Source organism: Patiria miniata, unplaced genomic scaffold (genome assembly GCF_015706575.1).
Source record: "Patiria miniata isolate m_02_andy unplaced genomic scaffold, ASM1570657v1 HiC_scaffold_2, whole genome shotgun sequence".
NCBI lineage: Eukaryota > Metazoa > Echinodermata > Asteroidea > Valvatida > Asterinidae > Patiria > Patiria miniata.
Window position 1 is genome coordinate 15657549 of NW_024037058.1, and position 14912 is coordinate 15672460.

At 39.0% G+C, this 14912-nt stretch overlaps 1 long non-coding RNA gene and 2 other non-coding genes across 3 annotated transcripts; all 3 read left to right on the forward strand.

Annotated features, from left to right (window-relative positions):
• The first annotated feature begins 5316 nt into the window (after nt 1–5316).
• On the forward strand, nt 5317–5388 carry Trnap-agg. The gene has a single exon. It is a non-coding gene; the product is annotated as a tRNA-Pro (tRNA).
• A 3737-nt stretch (nt 5389–9125) lies between these two features.
• Nucleotides 9126–10025, forward strand: LOC119726824. The gene is made up of 3 exons (XR_005270861.1): nt 9126–9231; nt 9475–9585; nt 9985–10025. It is a non-coding gene; the product is annotated as an uncharacterized LOC119726824 (long non-coding RNA).
• Nucleotides 10026–14566: 4541 nt separating this feature from the next.
• On the forward strand, nt 14567–14638 carry Trnap-cgg. The gene has a single exon. It is a non-coding gene; the product is annotated as a tRNA-Pro (tRNA).
• Nucleotides 14639–14912: the final 274 nt, after the last annotated feature.

Below are 14912 nucleotides of genomic sequence, written 5' to 3' on the forward strand. Positions count from 1 at the left end.
TGAATAGTCCAGTTTTATAGCGATTGGTAATCTACGCCCGTGGCGTGTTATAGAGCCGATCTAGTACACCTGGTACCCTGCTGCCTCTGCACGGCCTAACCGCTACAAACGCCCGGCGTCTATGTTAAATAAAATCTACTGAAAAAAACACCTCCCTCTCATGCCACAGTGGGTCTATATACACATACATGACGTACATGTACAGTGCATACAGGGGACGAAGTTGGAAAAGAAACACGCATCGCGATATCGGAACGCTTGCGCGTAGTTCAGGCAAGTCAAAAGATCTATCTTTCTTTTCTTTTTTTTTATCTTTTCCATGGAAAGTGAATTTCGATTTTCAATTATTTAGCTTGACCCACCCACCCACAATTTGGAAAAAAGATTAAAATGTTAAAACATTGAAAATTCTGAATGGCCCCTAAAATAAAGCAAAAAAAATCATCATTTAAATATTTCCGAGTTTGGAGTAATTTAATCAGCGATTCTGAGCTATAGAATCAAATATATGCCGCAATTGTTTTAGTCGGGGACGAACAAAGTGTGGGAAGGTGTGTGTGTGTGTGCGGGGGGGGGGGGCACATTTCACCCCTTCCCCAACCGATCGACGCCCATGGCACCGTGTTTAAGAGCGACAGGCTTTACACGTCAATTTCAGACGCAGGGGCTACAAGTATGCCTTTACATGCTTTACAGCGTCAGTTGGTGAACATTCTGAGAGAGACCCTAAAACTTTTGAAAAACTTTTCTCTGCGTGTGGGTGTGTGTATGGGGGTAAGCCTATTTATGGGTTTTATGGCACACCGGTATTTTCGTAGGCCCCGAATTTTGCGTAGGCCCTAAGCTCAGTGCCTACTGTGCCTTTTGGGTAATCCGGGCCTGATAATCATATTGGTTAATTTATAATTACCGAATATGTAATATAAATCGTTATCGGATAAATAGATTTTCGATGGCGTTTGCGATGTTTTTATGAATATAGCTATATTTTTATAAGAAATGTAAGCATTTTCTCTTTTTTAGATGATGATTTTCATGTTGGAGCTACAAGGAGAGAGTTTTTGTTGCAGATATTCAGTGGTACGTACAATTATTTGTTTACATTTAGTTATCCATCTCTTTCTTTAATTCGTTTGCTGTTAACATTATGAAAACATTATTAATATCCATAATTATGTAGACTATTATTTTACAAAGACCATGACCTCTCAGAAGGTGTCAAGATGTTGAATATGAAATGACCAATATATAACAATTCTCTTTATAGCACGAACACTTTTTATTAAGACATGAATCGTGAAAACAAAATGGGGTTTAAAGAATAAATCTTATAAATAGATATACACAGGTTTACAAAGGTCATTGACCTCTTAAAGGTCACCAGAGGTCAGATATGACGTTTTTCACATCTGATCATTATTTTCATTGTATGGAGACCCATGACATAGACTTGGGTCATTGGAAAGTGAACTTTGAAGAACAAAAGTTATAAATAGAGTATGCAAAGTTATTGACCTTTAAGGGTCACCAGAGGTCAAATATGAAATGCATCCATATCTGAAAATTGTCTTCATGGCATGAAGAACCAACATGCGAAGTTTCTTGCTTTTATCACAATTTGCACAATACTTTAGCATATTGTGGCTATGCCGCACAACTATTAACGCCGCTTCAACTAACATCCACAGAAAATTGTTTGAAATGGCGATTAATCGGTACAGGGGTGCAACCAAGTAAATATAATGTGATCTTTCTTTATTTTCTTGTCGGCATTTGCCAGTTTGTAGGACGTTAGTTGAATCACGATCCATGGTTAACGTGACTGGAGATAACAACACGTTGATTTTCGGCGGCAACAACACAGTTAACAACGTGGAGACGAAATCGAAGGGTAAATACATTACGAACCAAATCAAACGATATTCGGATCCATGTTTTAGTGGGATTTTGATCAATTGGTCATTAGGCCTAAAGAATCATGTTTAAACCAAGCTTCTCAACGAACCAATTATTGGCATATCGATTAGACAGGATAATTGCTGGAGGATGTGAGAACTGACTACTATTGTCTCACTTGAAAAAAAAAATGAAGAAGAAGATAAGCCACTTACTGTTGACACATTAATGATGCACAGGTCAGAGAGATGATGCAGCTGGGGTTGATCGGGCATCCACCGCGTGTTTTGATGATGAGGTGGATCCACCCCAGCATCGAGGTCCTCGGTAGGCATCCGAACCACCAACAGGTAAAATAATAACAGTCAATCACCATGGAGCTTATTCACGAAGAAGCCATTTTGGTCTTTTTAAAATTGTGTCTGGGATGGTGCCAGACTATGCATTGTAGCCTCACCTTCGTTTTTTAAAATGTGGCTAAAAATAGTAGGGTTGGTAGAAGCTTAAACTACATGTTAGTAGGGTATATGTTGAATCTCAAATTCGAAAATTATTCATCAGAGCAGACTGGTAATAATGTGTCGGCTAGTGATGTTGGAACACCACCTTTGTACAATACCATCGCCACTGTCATTTATAATAATTAATTGTATAACCGTTTCTAAACAGCAAGGAAGTGATATCGAGCATAATGTGTATTGAGAAGTGCAAGTTTATTTTAGAGCTAAAACTGTTTCCCCATTTGTTTTTTTTTTTTTTTACAGCTGTTTGCAAGGACCAATCAGCGGCGTCCGGGATAACTGAACAAGTTTTGAACGAATTGCTAGTTATTAAGAGACATTTATCCAAACTAACTTCTAAAAGTTTTATACGTGCTGATAACATTGAATACTTCACAGGATTTTCAGAGGAAGAATTTCAGTTTATTGTTACGAAAATTGATAAAGACGGCAGTGTTTTTAATGATAAGAAAAGAAGAAGGAGCGGTGAAAACATTTCGTTTGAACAACATTTTTTAATAGGGTTGGTGAAACTCAGACATAATGATTCATTTGAGTATTTAGCGAAGTTATTTAATATAGAAGAGCAAGACTGCAGAAATGCATTTCTTAAGTGGATCCATTTTATATCAAAAGTTTCAATTAACATAAAGTGGTCAAGCAGAGACACAATTCTTGAGCATTCGTCTGAAAAATTATTTAAGAACAGGTTCCCTAATACGATCGCTATCATAGATGAGATTGAAGTATGCTCAGGTTCGGATACAAAATGGCATGCGTTGTTGTGCTTAGATCCGAGTGGTTCAATTCTGTATTCTTCAGACCTTTACTCTGATTCCTTATCGGCAAAAGAAATGGGACATTTGTTGGATTTATTAAAGGAAAATATGAGGAATGGAAAGCTGAATAAGAATGATAGAATTATTATGAATAAGTCCTTGAATATTAAACGAGATCTTATTTCGCTTGGATTGAAAGTTACTGAAAATGCTATGTACAGGAAAGATGCTATGAGGTTTATTCGCGATTTTAAAATGTTGAATCGAATTGATCCTTCACTTGCTCGGAACTCTAACAAAATATGGCATGTTTGCCTATTTATATTCAGTTTACGAAACAAGATGGAGTCTTTTGCGAGACTATGATGTTTGGATTATCTTTTGTGAGGTTATGATATCGATAGTCTTTTGTGAGAATGTGATGTGGTTTTAGTCTTTTGTTATATGGGCTGAGGGCTCAACTGATCAGCTTTGGCTGGATGCTTTTACACGGTTGCTTTTACTGGATGCTTTTACATGGTTGCTTTTATGGATGCTTTTACACTCTAAAAAATAATTGGTAAAACACTGTTGGGCAATATAATTTTACCCAACATTGGTTTGAAATTACCCAATTTGGGTAAGAATTTGCCAACAATTGGGAAAAAATTGCCCAAGAGTTTAACCTGTTGATATGTTGACCAACGTTGGTCTACATATCAACCCATTTAGCTCAACTGTTTACAGTGTACCCGGTTGCTTTTGCTGGATGCTTTTACACGGTGAGATAAAACGGTTTGAGATAAATAAAAAACAAAAACAAAAATGTGTAATGAGTCTTTTCTTATAATCTGATATGTAGTTGACGTTGAGGTGGAATTTTCATTATTATTGTTGGTACGGGATTTTTCATTTAACAAGTAATTCGCCATATGCCCGGAGTGCAGAGAGTATTTTTCATTTGAAGACTAACATTATCCTCCCAGATATGTTATAGTTAGCCTGAGTAATTACTTTTTGATTGCTGTTAAATATGGATCAATGAGGTATAACGTACTTCATGTAAGCTTTCCAACTCGGCGTTGTAATACTTAAGACCCTTCATCTTAATAAGTCTTCGGACCTTGTTGCTATAGTTGCGTAGCCTATCGGCGGTTCGAGTCAGTGTGACGTCATTTCAACTTAAACCACGCCCACTGCACACGGTTATAATAGAGATCAGTGGGAGTAGCTTAGGAAAAATGTATTTTTTTTTTATTTCTCTCAGCCAACAGCGAATAATCGCCAATTACAGGCCGAGTAAAAACATTAAACGTAATATTACAATATAAATTTATGATACAATTACAATACGAAATGTATACACAAATAAAACAAAACTTAACTGAAAAACATAACACCAAAAAGATTTTTAAAATATATATATATAGGCCTATAATAATACTTTACATGTATAGCAAACAGAACAAGAGGACTAAAAAAAATTCAGTCGGAAGTGGAATTAAAAAACATTTAGAGGCGACACAAAAGGAGACGGTACACACAATAAAAAAACCCGCACAGACAGGACAACTCTATGCAGACAAAAACATAATAATAATAATAATAATTGTACAAACGATGGTGCTTGTTTAATTGATAAATAAAGGTGAATTATGAACAGCTTAAGTTATTACCGAGGGAAAGGAAAACAGTTTGTTTTAAGTTTTCAAAGTCGCTTCCTATAATGTCTGTATTAAATGATGTTTGTAATCTTCCCAATCAACCGATTCTTCCCACACTATCGGTACGCTATGAGTTATCGTTTTGCGAAAAGCAGCATACAGAGCTTGCAATCCCTCAGCAAAAATGTACCTGGATCCTGGGTGACGAGTTCACGTATATGCCACAGATACTGTAATGATCGGATGCGTTTGGTCGCGATGAGCTGCACACACTGCTCATTAAGAACACTGAAACGAGTCTTGAATGCCTGTAGTGAGAGATGAAATATTTACCAACGCACTGTTTGTTGGTCGAATTGGAACGGCATGATATTCGCTTAGGGTGCGAGAAGTCCCGGGTTCAATTCCTGGACAGACCTTTTTTTCAAGTAATTACTCATTTAACACAAGAACTAGTCGTTAAGGTTCAGAGGTGAAAGACCAGTATTCACGAACAGCGGCTTGTTGGTCTAGTGGCATGATTCTCGCTTAGGGTGCGAGAGGTCCCGGGTTCAATTCCCGGACAAGCCCTCTTTTTCAATTAATGTTGCTCCTTCAACACTAACAGTTACACCAGCTTCAGTGGTGAAGATCCCAAAATGAAACGAGAGAAATCAAATAGCCACTCTGTTTTTAGACAAACTGCGCCAGACCTAAAGTAGCCAGCCTAATTTACGCGCATGTGCACAAACTAAAATTGCAAACATAAACAAACACGTACTGCCGGCATTGAAAAATTAGCATCGTTTAAAAGCTCTTTGAATAGTCCCACATTGTGCAATACAGTCTTTTTGGGGGAAATTACCGCATTGCGCAATGCACCAAAACACAACCTCGTCCCCAGTGGTTACGTGTTTCCTATACCCTGATTCGATACAGCAATTAAGTAATGGATTTATATCGTGTAGGCCTAGTTGGTGATTTTTTTAAAAACTTTATTACCAACGTGATATTAACGTTCAATGTGAATCCATACGCCAACTCCATCTAAAAAACAAAACTCTCTTTTCTATTTCTCTAATAAAAATATGTAAACATGTAATGATTGTAGCATTTTACTTTTGAATGAAATTGATTGTGTTTTACCCCAGACACCGCATACAAAAACAGACACTGATTTAAAGCTTTGGTGGCCTTCATGACTGTGTAAGATATGTGAACTCACAAGTGATCCAATACCAGGGTGAGAGTGTGGGAGTGCTGGGAGCGTATTGCTCGACACCATGGGGACGAAGTTGACCAAAACTTCAGTAGTTAATCGTTGATCGTCTGGGTTCAACGCATACGCCCCTTCCAGCGGTCACATGATACGTACATAATGGTGAACTTTGATACCGGTGTACGGTTCCAATGGGCTATTGATTATTCCAGAACATTCTGGTTGTTTCAGTATGGCGAGCCAACTGAAAACATCGGCGTCCTCGAAGCGCAAGAAACGAAAAAGAGGTAAGCAAAAACCGAAATATATATTCAATACGGTTACATGAAAAGCCGATTAATCTAGAAAACCTGGTAAACCGACATGCTAAAAACAGAAGCGATTTTTTAAAAACCTATTACTACGACGAGTCATGGTAAGATTACATGATCTAATGACCGCATTCAATTTTGAAGCCATGTGCATTTGTATTAACTCATTTACATGATAATATCGTGTATTAAAACGTATTTAAATATAGCTCCCGAACGAATTTAAAAGTCCCTTAAAACTATTCCTAAAAAGTGTTCACTGACCTTGCGTGACCCGTTTTGTGCAATGTTAACGTACCCACCCACATCTTTAAATCGGAAGTGATTGTTCTACATGCTCTACACAACTGAGTAAATTTACCAATGCTTGAAGATGCCCGGCGACAAGATTGTGTTTGGCAGGTTGTAGCAATACATGTACACCTTAATAGGGCGTTAGCGTCCACAGGTTCCCAAAAGCTAAAGACCAGGGGTTACGGAAAGTTTAGGCGATGAAAGTGCGATGGAATAGGGGGAATAGGGTCGGGCCGTCTGTTACGAGGAAGCCCTATGCTATGGCCACCCATTGGAGTAGACTATGTGCTGCTGTAGGCCATACAAAATAAATGCTAGCACGAACTGTTGGTAAAATGATGTCATGTTTTTCATTAGAAAAAAAATGATGCTCATCCTCGGCAAGGGGGCTCATTTACCCAAACTATTGATTTTTTTCGCCAAAATTAGGACTTACCCGTGCTTCCCTCTGCTGAAATTCGTCTCTTATTAAAAAATTAATTTGCCAACCGAAGTGGAAGTTCACGGCATGCGATTGAAGTAAAACTAAAATCCCCTTTCAATATAGAATCCCCTTTCAATATAAAATGTATACACACGTGAAGCACGCCGCGGACAGTGTTTTTATTTGCAGCATCAATGTTTTTTTTTATAAGGAAATAGCAATGACGTAACACCATTTATATCACTCAGTCATGCATGCACACTAAGTGGATATTGGAACGAACTATATGGATTGCAAGATTTGTGGTTCGAGCTCATGTCCGTTTTGCAAAGTGTCTTCCATTCACACAGCGTGATAAATATTCAAGTTAGGGTGCATGAGGTGATTGATTAAAATACGATGTATGCTGCAAAAAAAAAAAAAAAAATACGCGCACCACGGCTGGGTTATGGCCGTATCATTCACGGGAAAAAAATTGCTTTCGGGAACCAATGGACTGTACTGCGTATGCAGAATGTACTACTGACCCGGCCCGGCGGCTGGTGGATGTCGTAGTCAGCATAATAGCCTACTCTAGGCGCCCTGTCATCAGCGGCGCAGCTACGGGGGGGGGGGGGGGCATAAAAAATGGCAACCCCAGTCGCCCACCCCCAACTGAAAATTTGACATCCATAGAAAAGCACATCCATATGAGTTACCATGATAAGCTGGAAGAATATAAAGTTATATATATTTGTATTAGAACAAGTCTATCGGGATACGTGTATAGGAACAACGTTCGATATTTTTTTTTTATTATTTCCAATGTTTTCATAATATAGTTACAGGTTAACTATTAGTGTACGAAATGTTCGACTGATGCAATTTGCTTTTCTTTCAGATGATGATATCAATGTCGGAACTAGATGTGCGGAAGAATTGTCAGTGTTGTCGAAGACGGGCGGTACGTCGCTCTATTTCCTTCGTTCGAACGCTGTGACAGTTGTGAAGCCTCGTTCGAGCTGCCAATAGAGCAAGAGGGAGGCGGTAGCAGCTGTGTTCACTCTTGTTTAGGTCATTCATAAATACCTATGACTGTTTATCCATTCCTATTGGTCGAGAGCCCGTCACTTGGCCGGTTTAAAACGATTTATAAACACCAGCTGGCTGGTCTTAAACACTTTCCCAGTGTAACGTCAAATTTGGACACCTCTGAAATCCGGTGCCCTTTACCGTTTTATTGGTTGAACTTTCACATTCTTACTTAGGCATGCGAAATTAGGCATGTGAGTCAGTATTTCATAGTCCACAATTCATATTACATACACACAGCTGCGTTCTGCGCCACTTTGCGCAGTACGCGCGACGTGCCTGCCACTTTCCATTATAAGGAATTGTTTACGATCACCATGACAAGCGCATTTGTACCCTCAATTGCCAATCAGTAGACATTTCTCAGTGATTTAATGTCCTTTTTGGGGGGCTAGGGGTGTCAGGCTAATTGTATCAAATCAAGTGGAAATATATAAGGCATTTATGAAATGACCTATATATGACAATTCTCTTTATAGCATGAACACCTTTCATTTAGACATGAATCGCGAAAAAAAAATGCGGTTTAAAGAATAAATCTTATATAGCTATACACAGGTTTACAAAGGTCATTGACCTCTAAAAGGTCACCAGAGGTCAGATATGAATTTTTCCACATCTGATCATTATTTTCATCGAATGAAGACCTATGACATATAGGAAATAGTGAACTTTAGGAAAGTGAACTTTTGAAGAACAAAAGTTATAAATAGAGTATGCAAAGTTCATTGACCTCTAAAGGTCATCAGAGGTCAAATATGAAATGCCTCCATATCTGAAAATTTTCTTCATGGCATGAAGAACCAACATGCCAAGTTTCTTGCTTTTATCACAATTTGCACAATACTTTAGCGTATTGTGGCTATGCCGCACAACTATTAACGCCGCTACAACTAACAACGCGGTATCCACGGAAAATTGTTTGAATGGCGATCAATCGGTGTAGGGTGCAACCAAGTAAATATGATGTGATCTTTATTTATTTTCTTGTTGGCATTTGCCAGTTTGTAGGACGTTAGTTGAATCACGATCCATGGTTAACGTATCTGGAAATAACAACACGTTGTTTTTCGGCGGCAACAACACAGTTAACAACTTGGAGACGAAATCGAAAGGTAAATTACGAACCAAATCAAACGATATTCGGATCAATTTAACCATCATGTTTAAATTTGATCAATTTGTCATTAGGCCTAAAGAATCATGTTTAAACCAAGCTTCTCAACGAACCAATTATTGGCAAATCGATTAGACAGGATAATTGCTGGAGGATGTGATAACTGACTACTATTGTCTCACTTGGAAAAAAAAGAAGAAGAAGATAAGCCACTTACTGTTGACACATTAATTGTCCACAGGTCATAGAGATGATGCAGCTGGGGTTGCTCGGGCATCCACCGCGTGTTTTGATGATGCGGTGGAACCACCCCAGCATCGAGGTCCTCGGTAGGCATCCGAACCACTAACAGGTAAAATAATAACAGTCAATCACCATGGAGCTTATTCAAGAAGAAGCCTGTATTTTATAAATTGTGAACTGTTGAAAGGGATGGTGCCAGGCTATTTTTTTTTAACGCAGCTATTGCGTTTTATCACAAATTTGAAATTATTCATCAGTCTCAGACTGGTATTAATGTGCAATTAACTTTATTTCATTGCCTTCATTTCTCTTCGCAAGTTCCAAAAATGAAAATTTTACCATGCTCTCAATTTAATATCGCCCATGGCGGAACACCACCGTATTATAACCCCATTACCATCATCAACACTGTTACCTATAAAGTAAGGAAGTGACATCAACCATGTTTATTTATGTTAAGTTTAAGTATATCTTAAAGCTGAAACAGTTTTCCCATTTTTTTCCAAAGCTGTTCGCGAGGACCAATCTTCGGCGCCCGGGATAGCTGAAGTTTTGAATGAGTTGCAAGTTATCAAGAGTGATTTATCCAAAGTAACATCGGGAAGTTTTATACGTGCGTCGAGAAGTTTTATACGTGAAGAACACTTTGAATACTTCACAGGTGTTTTAGAGGGAACTTTTAAGCGTATTGTTACGAACATTGATAGAGACGGTAGTGTTTTTGGTGGCAGGAAAAGAAGAAGGAGTGGTGAAGACATTTCGTTTGAACAACACTGTTTAATAGGGTTGGTAAAACTCAGACATAATGAATCATTTGAGCATTTGGCGAAGTTATTTAACATAGGAGAGCAAGACTTAAGAAATGCATTTCTTAAGTGGATCCATTTCATGTCGAAATTTTCGAATGACGAGAAGTGGCCAAGCAGAGATACAATTTTTGAGCGTTCGCCTAAGGAATTTAAAGAGAAGTTCCCGAATACAGTTGCTATCATAGATGAGATAGGAGTAGTTTCAGGTTCGGATAGGAAATGGCGTGCGTTTTTGTGCTTAGATCCAAGTGGTTCAATTCTGTATGCTTCAGACCTTTACTCTGATTCCTTATCAGTTAAAGAAATTGGACGCGAAACTGGTTTGTTGGCTTCAGTAAAGGAAAATGTGAGGAATGGAAAGCTGAAAAAGAACGATAGATTTGTTATGAATAAGTCCATGAATATTAGAAAAGATTGTATTGCGCTGGGACTGAAAGTTATTGAAAATGCTGCTTACAGGAAAGATGCTATGAGATTCATTCGCGATTCTAAAATATTGACTGAAATGGATCCTTCGCTTGTTCGGTATGTGAACAAAATATGGCATGTTTGCGTGTTTTTACTGGGTTTACGAAACAAGATCGACTCTATTGCGCGAATATGATATTTGTGGGTAATTTAGTGTGCCATTGGTGGAGTTGAGCTGTTGGTACTCGTGGGCAATTGGTGCCCAAACAATGCATGGGTTGGATATTATTGTTGAGTGGAGCTTTTGGTGCTCTTGGGCAATTGGTGCCCAAACAATGCACGGGGATGAATTGTTGAGTGGAGCTGTTGGTGCTCTTGGGCAGTTAGTGTGTGTTTACTTGTAATTGCTTGTTTTGCTTTACAATTTGGTGGAGTTGAGCTGTTGGTACTCGTGGGCAATTGGTGCCCAAACAATGCATGGGTTGGATATTATTGTTGAGTGGAGCTTTTGGTGCTCTTGGGCAATTGGTGCCCAAACAATGCACGGGGATGAATTGTTGAGTGGAGCTATTGGTGCTCATGGGCAGTTGGTGTGTGTTTACTTGTAATTGCTTGTTTTGCTTTATAATTTGGTGGAGTTGAGCTGTTGGTACTCGTGGGCAATTGGTGCCCAAACAATGCATGGGTTGGATATTATTGTTGAGTGGAGCTTTTGGTGCTCTTGGGCAATTGGTGCCCAAACAATGCACGGGGATGAATTGTTGAGTGGAGCTATTGGTGCTCATGGGCAGTTGGTGTGTGTTTACTTGTAATTGCTTGTTTTGCTTTATAATTTGGTGAAGTTGAGCTGTTGGTACTCGTGGGCAATTGGTGCCCAAACAATGCATGGGTTGGATATTATTGTTGAGTGGAGCTTTTGGTGCTCTTGGGCAATTGGTGCCCAAACAATGCACGGGGATGAATTGTTGAGTGGAGCTATTGGTGCTCATGGGCAGTTGGTGTGTGTTTACTTGTAATTGCTTGTTTTGCTTTATAATTTGGTGAAGTTGAGCTGTTGGTACTCGTGGGCAATTGGTGCCCAAACAATGCATGGGTTGGATATTATTGTTGAGTGGAGCTTTTGGTGCTCTTGGGCAATTGGTGCCCAAACAATGCACGGGGATGAATTGTTGAGTGGAGCTATTGGTGCTCATGGGCAGTTGGTGTGTGTTTACTTGTAATTGCTTGTTTTGCTTTATAATTTGGTGAAGTTGAGCTGTTGGTACTCGTGGGCAATTGGTGCCCAAACAATGCATGGGTTGGATATTATTGTTGAGTGGAGCTTTTGGTGCTCTTGGGCAATTGGTGCCCAAACAATGCACGGGGATGAATTGTTGAGTGGAGCTATTGGTGCTCATGGGCAGTTGGTGTGTGTTTACTTGTAATTGCTTGTTTTGCTTTATAATTTGGTGAAGTTGAGCTGTTGGTACTCGTGGGCAATTGGTGCCCAAACAATGCATGGGTTGGATATTATTGTTGAGTGGAGCTTTTGGTGCTCTTGGGCAATTGGTGCCCAAACAATGCACGGGGATGAATTGTTGAGTGGAGCTATTGGTGCTCATGGGCATTTAGTGTGTGTTTACTTGTAATTGCTTGTTTTGCTTTATAATTTGGTGGAGTTGAGCTGTTGGTACTCGTGGGCAATTGGTGCCCAAACAATGCATGGGTTGGATATTATTGTTGAGTGGAGCTTTTGGTGCTCTTGGGCAATTGGTGCCCAAACAATGCACGGGGATGAATTGTTGAGTGGAGCTATTGGTGCTCATGGGCAGTTGGTGTGTGTTTACTTGTAATTGCTTGTTTTGCTTTATAATTTGGTGAAGTTGAGATGTTGGTACTCTTGGGCAATTGGTGCCCAAACAATGCATGGGTTGGATATTATTGTTGAGTGGAGCTGTTGGTGCTCTTGGGCAGTTAGTGTGTGTTTACTTGTAATTGCTTGTTTTGCTTTATAATTTGTTGTGATGTCATAAGATCAAATCCCTTGTGACAACAGATGTTTAGAATTAAAGTTGATAATAAAGTCTTGAAACGTTGTTTACATTTTGATTATTTGTTTATCTTGCGTTTACACCTAAACATATATTCGGAAATTGTTGTTCTTCCTCTATATCGTTTGCATTCAGCAGCCGTTTTTGATGTTTTGTGAACTTAGATTATGTAACAGCGAATCGATCTACTGCGCAATTTTGTGGAACAGAACATGTCCCTCAAACATGGCTGGAATGCAATAGTCTCGACGATTTCGAAGCCAGAACTGGGGGATTTTTCAAACTCGAACAAGTTCGGATCTTTACTAAGGTTCAACAGCTGTATCCAGGTCCCATCCATTAAATGTCCATAAAGCATTCTTCATGATATCAACTGTTATCAGGGAAATGTTTCTGATGGAAAACTGAGAAAACCACAGTATGGAAAAAAAATTACAAATGCTTAATGACATTGGCAGTTCTTTTCACGAGGCCAGCAGTTTCAAAGTTAATCTTGAATTTCAAATTGTTTCCGTGTGAGGATTGAAATATTTTTCCCTTGAGACGCATGGCGAAATTCAAGGCGATTTCACTTTTTAGCTGTTTGTAATCGTTTCGGTTAACGTTTTGCAGTGCTGGGCTGTACAAACTTCGCTTTAACTTATTTTGGTAACAAAATCGCTCACTTATGAATAACGAAGATTTAAAGATGCTTCAACGTTAATCAGAAAGCACATTTGAACTGAAATGAAAAGAAATGTTCATAATATTTGATATTGATGTAAAATATGCAAGTAACGGAAGAATGAATATATATAGATTACAAACGTCGACTAAAAAGATATTTAAAAAACATTACTAGGCATTACACTTATCATTATACCTACCTTTTACCCAGGGTAATGTTTATCTCACTTAGCCAGGCCTTGTTTTTGATGAGATGCATTTCCTTTGAGGAATACTGAACTGTGGATATATAGCATTGCGTTAGCTGTTAGATGCAAAGTCATGTCGGTCTTTATAGTGGTATGATTCTCGCTTAGGATGCCTGAGGTCCGGGGTTTCATTCCCAGATAAACCGTATTAGTTTGTTTTGACGTACGAAATGTGAAATTCCCTTTTCCTGCCAAACTCTCACTTTGAATACTCATATTTTACATGTGATTGACAATTGTAAAATGTGCGGTGCCTCGGTTTGTAAAGTTGTTTTTGTAAATAGTCCATGCAGTCCTTCTTACAATTCACAGAGCATCCCCTGATTAATTTACTTCCGTGTAGTATGGTAAGTTGGCATTGACTACAACCAGGTTCGTAAATATTCCAATAGCATCTTTGCACAGAATCTCCACAGCGGATAAGTGGAGAAGTTGATTTGGCATCTTCTTAAATTTTTGTGTTGTTTTATAACGAGTCAGAAAAAAACCTGTACCATATTAAGATTGCGCAAATAAATAGCGCGGTATATTACTGTCCTGTGACTGCCCTGATTTTGCAATGTGAAACTTTTGAGACGTTGGTGGCAGCAAACACATCGATCCCTTTTCCACTGTTTGCGTCATATTGAGCATGCGCGCTGTTTGGCTTAAACCCGAGGTAAACAATTTAAAACAGAACCGATATGTCTGCTGCCACCAACGTCTTCCATTCTGTAAGCCATCAAGCAAACAGCAATTGTTTTGTGACAGCAACACTTTTAGTTGTGAAACTTAGATATGGAGTAAAATCGAAATTTTATATTGGCTCGTGGGTGTAGTGGTGTTATTTCCGCTTCGGGTCCACAAGGTTTATTCCATCAACGTCTTTCAGATTTTTATAAAAGGTTGATTTTTTTAATATTGGCGATAGAACGCCGTCCGTGAACGTCGGCTTGTTGGTCTAGAGGTATGATTCTCGCTTCGGGTGCGAGAGGTCCCGGGTTCGATTCCCGGACAAGCCCTTTTTACAATTAATTTTAAGTTATAACTAGAACACTGAAACTAGTCTTTAATGTTCAAAGGTGAAAGACCACTATCTTTTCGGTCCAGTAGTATGATTCTCACTTAGAGTGCGACATGTCCCGGGTTCAATTCGGGCGTTTCACAATGCAGTGCGCCACCAAGAGTTTGCCATGGAGAGTCTATTTTTCAAGTTTATGGTCGACAAAACATGGCCCATTTGAATGAGTGTCAGTAGACAACTTGAGCTAATTTGGTATAAATTGGGGCATAGCG